Source organism: Zea mays, chromosome 1, assembly GCF_902167145.1.
Source record: "Zea mays cultivar B73 chromosome 1, Zm-B73-REFERENCE-NAM-5.0, whole genome shotgun sequence".
Lineage (NCBI taxonomy): Eukaryota > Viridiplantae > Streptophyta > Magnoliopsida > Poales > Poaceae > Zea > Zea mays.
In genome coordinates, this window is record NC_050096.1 from 30231311 (window position 1) to 30238819 (window position 7509).

The following is a 7509-nucleotide window of genomic DNA, read 5'->3' on the forward strand; positions in this document are numbered from 1 at the left end:
GTCCGGTGCACCAGAGCACTCCGATTTTAAAGTCTTCGATCTCGGGAATTTCCAGAGGCCTCTTCGCTATAATTCACCGGACTGTCCGGTGTACACCGGACATGTCCGGTGCTCCAAGGAAGGGCGGCCTCAGGAACTCGCCAGCCTCGGGTTTTCACTCCAACCGCTTCGCTATAATTCACCGGACATGTCCGGTGTGCACCGGACTGTCCGATGCAACATCAGGGCAACGACTACTTCGCGCCAACGGTCACCTGCGACGCATTTAATGCGCGCCAGAAGCGCGCAGTCGTCAGGCACGCGGGAGCAGGCGCACCGGACATTGAACAGTACATGTCCGGTGTGCACCGGACATCAAGGCGGGCCCAGAAGACTGAACCCCAACGGTCGATCCAACGGCTATTTGGTGACGTGGCTGTCGCACCGGACATGTCCGGTGTGCACCGGACTGTCCGGTGTGCATCGGACTGTCCGGTGCACCATACGACAGACAGCTCCACCAACGGTCATGTTTGGTGGTTGGGGCTATAAATACCCCAACCACCCCACCATTCATGGCATCCAAGTTTTCCAGCTTCCAACCACTTTACAAGAGCTAGCATTCATTGCAAAAGCACACCAAAAGAGATCAAATCCTCTCCCAACTCCAATCAAAGCCCTAGTGAATAGAGAGAGTGATTTCTAGTGTTCATTTGAGCTCTTGCGCTTGGATCGCTTCTTTTTCTTTGGCTTTCTTTCTTGAGATAAAATACTCACTTGTAATTGAGGCAAGAGGCACCAATCGTGTGGTGGTCCTTGCGGGAACTTCGTGTTCCAAGTGATTTGAGAAGAGAAGCTCACTCGGTCCGGGGGACCGTTTGAGAGAGGGAAGGGTTGAAAGAGACCCGGCCTTTGTGGCCTCCTCAACGGGGAGTAGGTTTGAAAGAACCGAACCTCGGTAAAACAAATCCACGTGTCTCACCTCTCTATTCGCTTGCGATTTGTTTTGCGCCCTCTCTCGCGCGGACTTGATTATATTTCTAACGCTAACTCGACTTGTAGTTGTGATTGTTTTTGAGATTTTCAGTTTCGCCCTATTCACCCCCCCCCCTCTAGGCGACTTTCACCATTTGACTTGGATTTTCTCGTGAGCTTCCATACGACTGAGATAAACCTAGTTAGAGTATAATCAATTGAACAAAGTCAAGAGAACTCACCTTTATCTCATCTTTTCACCAGGATTTAAGTTAAAGCTTAAACTAAGTCTAAAATACACTTTTCTCAAGAAATTGAATTAGACATCAAACTAAAGTGTTAGAAACATTGTAATAGCCATATGGAACATGTCTAAAGCCTCAAACCTCAAAGTTTTACCCTTTTACTCAAAGTTGCACTTTCTAGTCTTCACATGTCTGGTGTACTCTAATTCTTTAGCCATTTCTTTAGTTCAGCACTGCTAGAGATGGCAACGGGTACAAACCCGCTGGGTTTTGCCGTCCCAAACCCGTACCCATGAAAAATATCTATGCCCATTAAGAAACTCATACCCATGACGGGTTTGAGATTTTGCCCAAACCCGTACCCATCGGGTTAGCGGGTACCCATGGGTTACCCGCGGGTTTCATCTCCAATATACTTGTTCTTCTCATAATCAATAAGTATCGTAATGATTAATGATATCATGATCCAAAATCTATGTAATGAAAAACGAGTTCATGATTTGGTATAAAAATTATTAGTAGAGAGAATGAAATACAAATAATAAGTTGTATAATTAAGTGACCTTGCACTAAGTTATCCATCCACCACATATATAACGCTAGTAAAAACTATAATAGCAAGCAAGCAACACTCTCACCGACTACTGATACATTCACTAATTGATAAAAATTATGAAGTAAATAAGGAATAACAAGTTTGTTGTTCGTTTATAAAATAAAATGACAATATGCACTAGGTTTGGTCGGGTTTAAAAAACCCACGGGTTCACGGGTTTGGGTACTACAGGAACAAACTCGTACCCATAAACCCATCGGGTATAGATTTATACCCATTAACAAACTCATGGTATGAAAATTGACCCAAACCCGTACCTAATGGGGTAAAAACCCACCGGGTTTCGGGTACTCATTGTCATCTCTAAGCACTGCTCTTATGTGGTGCTCTATCTCATGCACCACCAAACACGACCGGTGCTGCTCAATAACCTATTTTGTTTGTTTCTTTGTATTTCTTGCTTTGGGCTTCTTTAGTATTATGTCTTGGACTCTTTTTATCTTCATAGGTCTTCACTAAGCCTTCTAATGTATTGCTTTGAGGTGTTGATCTTCTTAATTACTACATTGCCTTCATCCATGTCCATATTGCATCGTTTGGACTATAATCATAAACACTAGCAAAAAACATTAGTACAAATGGTTATGTTGATCATCAAACACTAAAAAGCATTAATCAAATAAGCATAGGTATATTTTCCTTACACTAGTACTAGGTCCACACTACATGTACATTTGGAAGCTCCTTCTAATGACTCATGTTGCCTATTGGCTCCCCTATTGGCATCTCTATGTGATCTTGACACTTGACAGTTTAATACATCCATGACTCTCCCTAGTTTTCTCATTTTCTAGTGAGGTGTCCAACCTAGATGACATAGAAGTCTAGGATGAAGAAGAACTTTGATAGTGAGAATTCAGTCCAGCCAGCACATTGTTAGATATCAGTGGCATGACTCTCCTGAGGAGCTCATGCATGTTGTCTAGCCCCTCCTAGTTCAGAACCCTTGCGCTTGATAGCAAATGTAGCATAGAGATTATGGCCATGGCGATTGCGTTGGGACAAAGACTAGACAACTACTACTATAGGATAGAGAAGGCAAAAGTATAAAGAGCATTTTTGGCAGAAGTGGATGATTGTGCGAGGAAGCGTGAGAAGGAAAGTGAAATCGTATGCTCGTATTTAAGGACCTCTCCTCTCTTTCAAATTGTTGGTGCTAAACTCGAAGTGTCACATGAGTCATACAATTTGGGAATCATGCTACATGTTAACTATGTGACACTTTGGTTGCCGATAACTATGGTTGAAATCCTGAGCACGCATGTGGGCATGTTTGGTCTTGCATTTTTGAAAGGATAGCCTCACCTGTAGGACTCCTTAGGCATGTTGCTTACTTTCCTTTGATTTTTCTTCATTATTTTCTTTTTTGTTGCAACTACCAGACTTCATGCCTAATGTGTTGCATGGCTCATTGAGATTTGAGAGATGTGAGACATGAGCACTACCTGATGCTTCAACACTTAGGTAGTTATACGTGATGGCTTACAATTGGCCCCTAAACCAAGTATGACAACAAGATCTAAAGGGAATACCTTGGGAGTGGCTAAGGCATGGTATGCACTAGCTTTGCATTGGTGGGTCTCTGCTCGTAGAATGGTTTGTTCTCTCCTTTGCACCTGTGCTTAGCCTAGGCATGTTGTTGTTACATCACCTCCATTTTCTTGCAACCATTAAATCTAATAGTGAACCCCCCCCCCCCCAACATGATAGATCTAATCTGAGGCATTCTACAAAAAGATTGCTCTCACCTACATACCTCACTAGGCATGTGATGGACCTGGGAGCCACTATCAGTGTGCAGAGAAGGGCATATCCCCAGATAATGGGATTGCACCTTCCTAGATCTTGTTAAGATAAAGCTCATACTAGCCTCGTATCCTTGAGGGCATGCCCAATTCTGGCTCTAGGGCCCTCTATGCATTGAAAGCCTGCCATGCTAGGGACCAATCCCCCAAGTCGGACAAGTCTTAGGGGCCTACATGCTAGGGTCCACAAGATCCTTTAACATTCTTTAGGATACCTTAGGGGCGATATAGCACTATACTAAGTTGCCTCTAAGGCAAGACAACCACATGGTATACAATCCATGGTGCCACGTGCACCTCTCATCAGGATGACCATGTGGTATGGGGTATACAACGTTTATATCCATCACATTTAATGCAATGGATGTTGTTGTGGTAAAAAAGTATATTGTTGTCATGCCTAAGGTTGCAAGTGTACCATAGTCACTACATGATGTGTGCCACTATTATTATAGCCACACATAAACGTGAAGATATACTCACAAACATTATAAGGTACAAGCTACTGCAATGGCTACCAACTACGTCATACATAATGGCATGGACCCACATACTTTCCACTACAACAAGATGTGCTCAACACCGTGGCAAGACCAAGACGTACTCTATGTATGCTTCTACAACTATAACAACATAGGAGGTTGGATCTCTATTAGGATCCACTCCCTTGTGCTATAAAAGAGAGTAGTAGAACAGCGTAGAAAGGGACCAAGATAAGACAACTCCACGACTCTGAAGGGTTGTACAAGATGAGATGTTTGTGACTTAGATTAAACTCTCATCAGAATTAAAGCAAAGGAAGAGCTAGTCGATCCTCTAGCCCATACAACATCTAAGCATGTAAAATTTGTCTATGCATTCCATCAATTTATCCACCATAAAGAGGACATATGGTATTATGCTTTCATGATTTGAACATCTATAAACCGTTTGTGTGCTTGTAGTCATGTCATTGTCATAATCTAACAAGCCTCCAATCTATGTCCCTTGTTACCTTAATGAAAGTGCATCTAGCCCTTTGTGGGTTTTAGTATATTGAATGACAACAATATTAAAGAACTAACAGTTGGCTAAGTGTTGAGCAGGAATACTAAGTTTTAATGGTATACTTGAGTTTGACAATGGAAAGCAATCAAAGGTTCAACACAAGTCAATACTAGGGATATTCCACATGAGATTAGATGGATATGTGGATGTGGAATATCACAAGCAAGATGAGAAAGCAAACAAATTGGCAAAAATAGAATAAGAATTGAGTCAATGATGAATTGGAGAAGTCTCATGTATAGAAGGTTTGCTATGTTAGAAGAAAGAGATGATGAAAAAAGAAGACATAGGTCATATTCTAGGGAAGAGGTGGATATTTAATGTACACTCAAGGCGGTGTGACTTAAGGAAGGCTTGATAAGGTGAATATAGCAAGAAAAAGGACTTCCGAGGGACTAAGCAAAGGAGAAGGTCAAGCGGAAGGCTTATGGCTAAGGTACCAAGACTAAGGTGAAGAAGTAAGTACTTGCATTTAGTAGAGGGACTAACCAAGCTAAAGAGAATCCATGCTATGTGGAGTGATCTTTTTTGAAAGAATGATGAGAAGAAAGGATGGACATTGATTATGTTGGTCTTCAATGTAATATGACTTGGAGACTGTTTTATAAACCGAAGACAAGGCAAGGAAAGGGCTTCAAAGGACCAAGCAAGATAAAGATTAAAGCAAAGGGCTTTTGGACTGAAAGACCAAGGCTAGGGTGAAGAAGAGAGTACTTGCAGTAGGTTAAAGGTTTGATCAAGACTATGAAGAGTCAAGTTATGCTGGAGATCACAACATTAGAAGACATGATTTGATGCTATCCGATTAACTCATATATGATGAGAATGGTTCAAGTCATAAGGCTCAAGGGATTCTAGCTCAAGTAAAGAAGCATGGTCACAAGATCAAGCAAAAGATATCAAAGATAGAACCTAACGGCTCACTTGTTGTGCAGACTTTAATAGAAGATGCAAAATGAAAAATCAAGAAGGAATTGGACTAAGGATCGTTCTAGTGTTTGGATAGGTTCTTGATGACCATAGAAACATATTGGAACTCAATGAAATAGCATGATTGTTCAGATTTGATGTTTGAGAATCCAAGTGCTAGTTGGAGCAAAATGTTGATTAAAAGATGGAAAATTGAGTTGGAGGATTGGATGAAGCATAAGAGATTATTTAGAGTGTTTCTATAGACTCTATAAACATTTTTCTAAGTCATAGAAGTGCCTAGAGAAGAGCTAAGAGAAGTCAAGAAAGTTGTGCCAAGATTGGAATTTGGTCTAGCCAGTGTGTGTGTGCACTAGACTTGTATGGTGGTGCACTGTACCAAAGTCCTAGAGGCTTTGTTGTTAGATGCAGAGGCTTTGGCACACCGGACCAAGTCTGGTGGTGCACCAATCGAGTTCCTAGAGTGGTTGTTTTCGGGACTTAGTCAATTGGTGCACCAGACCGGTTACGCAGAGAAAGTGTTTTTGAGACTTCAACAGTTGGCGCACTGAACCTTGTTAGAGGAGTCCAATGTGGACTAGACCTCCAACGGTCAGGAAGTTCCAACAATGATCAGCTGACGTGGCATGGTCCGGTGGCACACCAGACCAGTCGATGAGGTCTGACATGGTAGATTTTTTAAAACGATCACACACGGGACCTATGGAGTCAGAGGTCTAGTGTGCATCCTACCTGCTACATTGAAAGGTCTGGTGCATCTAGAAAGTGCAAAATTTGGGCAACGACTAGTTTTTCTTTGGGGCTATAAATACACCCATCCACGCCTCCAAACACACAAAGCAAGTGTTCAGAAGTGCACATACATATCCTAGCTAGTGGAGAACCCTATCTAGTGCATCTCTCTCTGAGATTCAATGATTAGCATGTAATCAAGTGATAGAGAGTGATGTATGAGCTAAAGTGCCTGTGCTTAGAGCAAGAGCTTAGAAGAGCTAAGCAACCTTGAGCAAAGTGTGCGGGCATTGACCATTCGCTTTAGGCATTCACTGGAAAGCTTCCAAGTTGTGGATACCTTGGGTTTGTTGTAAAGCAAACAAAAAGATAGTATAAGTCTCAGTTTATCACAAGTGGTGATAAACTTGAAAGGAGGAACGAGTTACAAAAGACTCCAACCATTTAGCTACCTCCAACATGGAGTAGAGAAGCATTTGAGGCTTCGCTGAACCACGAGATAAAATAGTGTGTCTTGTCCCTTTACTTATTTACATTATTTGCACTTCTTATTACATATTTGCTATTTGAGTTTGTGAAGTGTAGGTACTTAATTGGATAAGGACATTAATTTGATGCCACCAATCAAATCAAGTAAGTTGAGTTCAATTAGATTAAAAGTTTTAACTGGGTCTATTCAGCCCCCTCCCTCTAGGCCACATCAAGATCCTTAAGTACCTCAAAGGTACCTTTCACGTACTAACTCTATGAATTTCTTTGGTATATTTGGTAACTTGGTGTTGCAACATACCGATAATATTTATTTTTATATGTAATATATACAAATAGGTCATATAGACAAACCTTTATTCCGATAATATTTATTTTTACATGTAATATATACAAATAGTTCATATAGACAAACCTCTATTCCATTTATAGTTGATAATCATTATTCCATTTTAACTTTGTTCAAATACATCTCCAAAAATATATGACTAACTATTTACCCTTTACCATTTAAGAGAACACAATTTATTACATGGCTCGATAATTGGTCCCCACAATAATCCAACAATATTGCACCTTTTTACAATCTAACTTCTTAGCGCAAGCTATATTTTAGGGCATGTTTGGAAGAGTTTCGCTACATGATTCTCTAGTTCCAAGAGCTGATTCTCTAGTAGAGTGATTCTGAGTG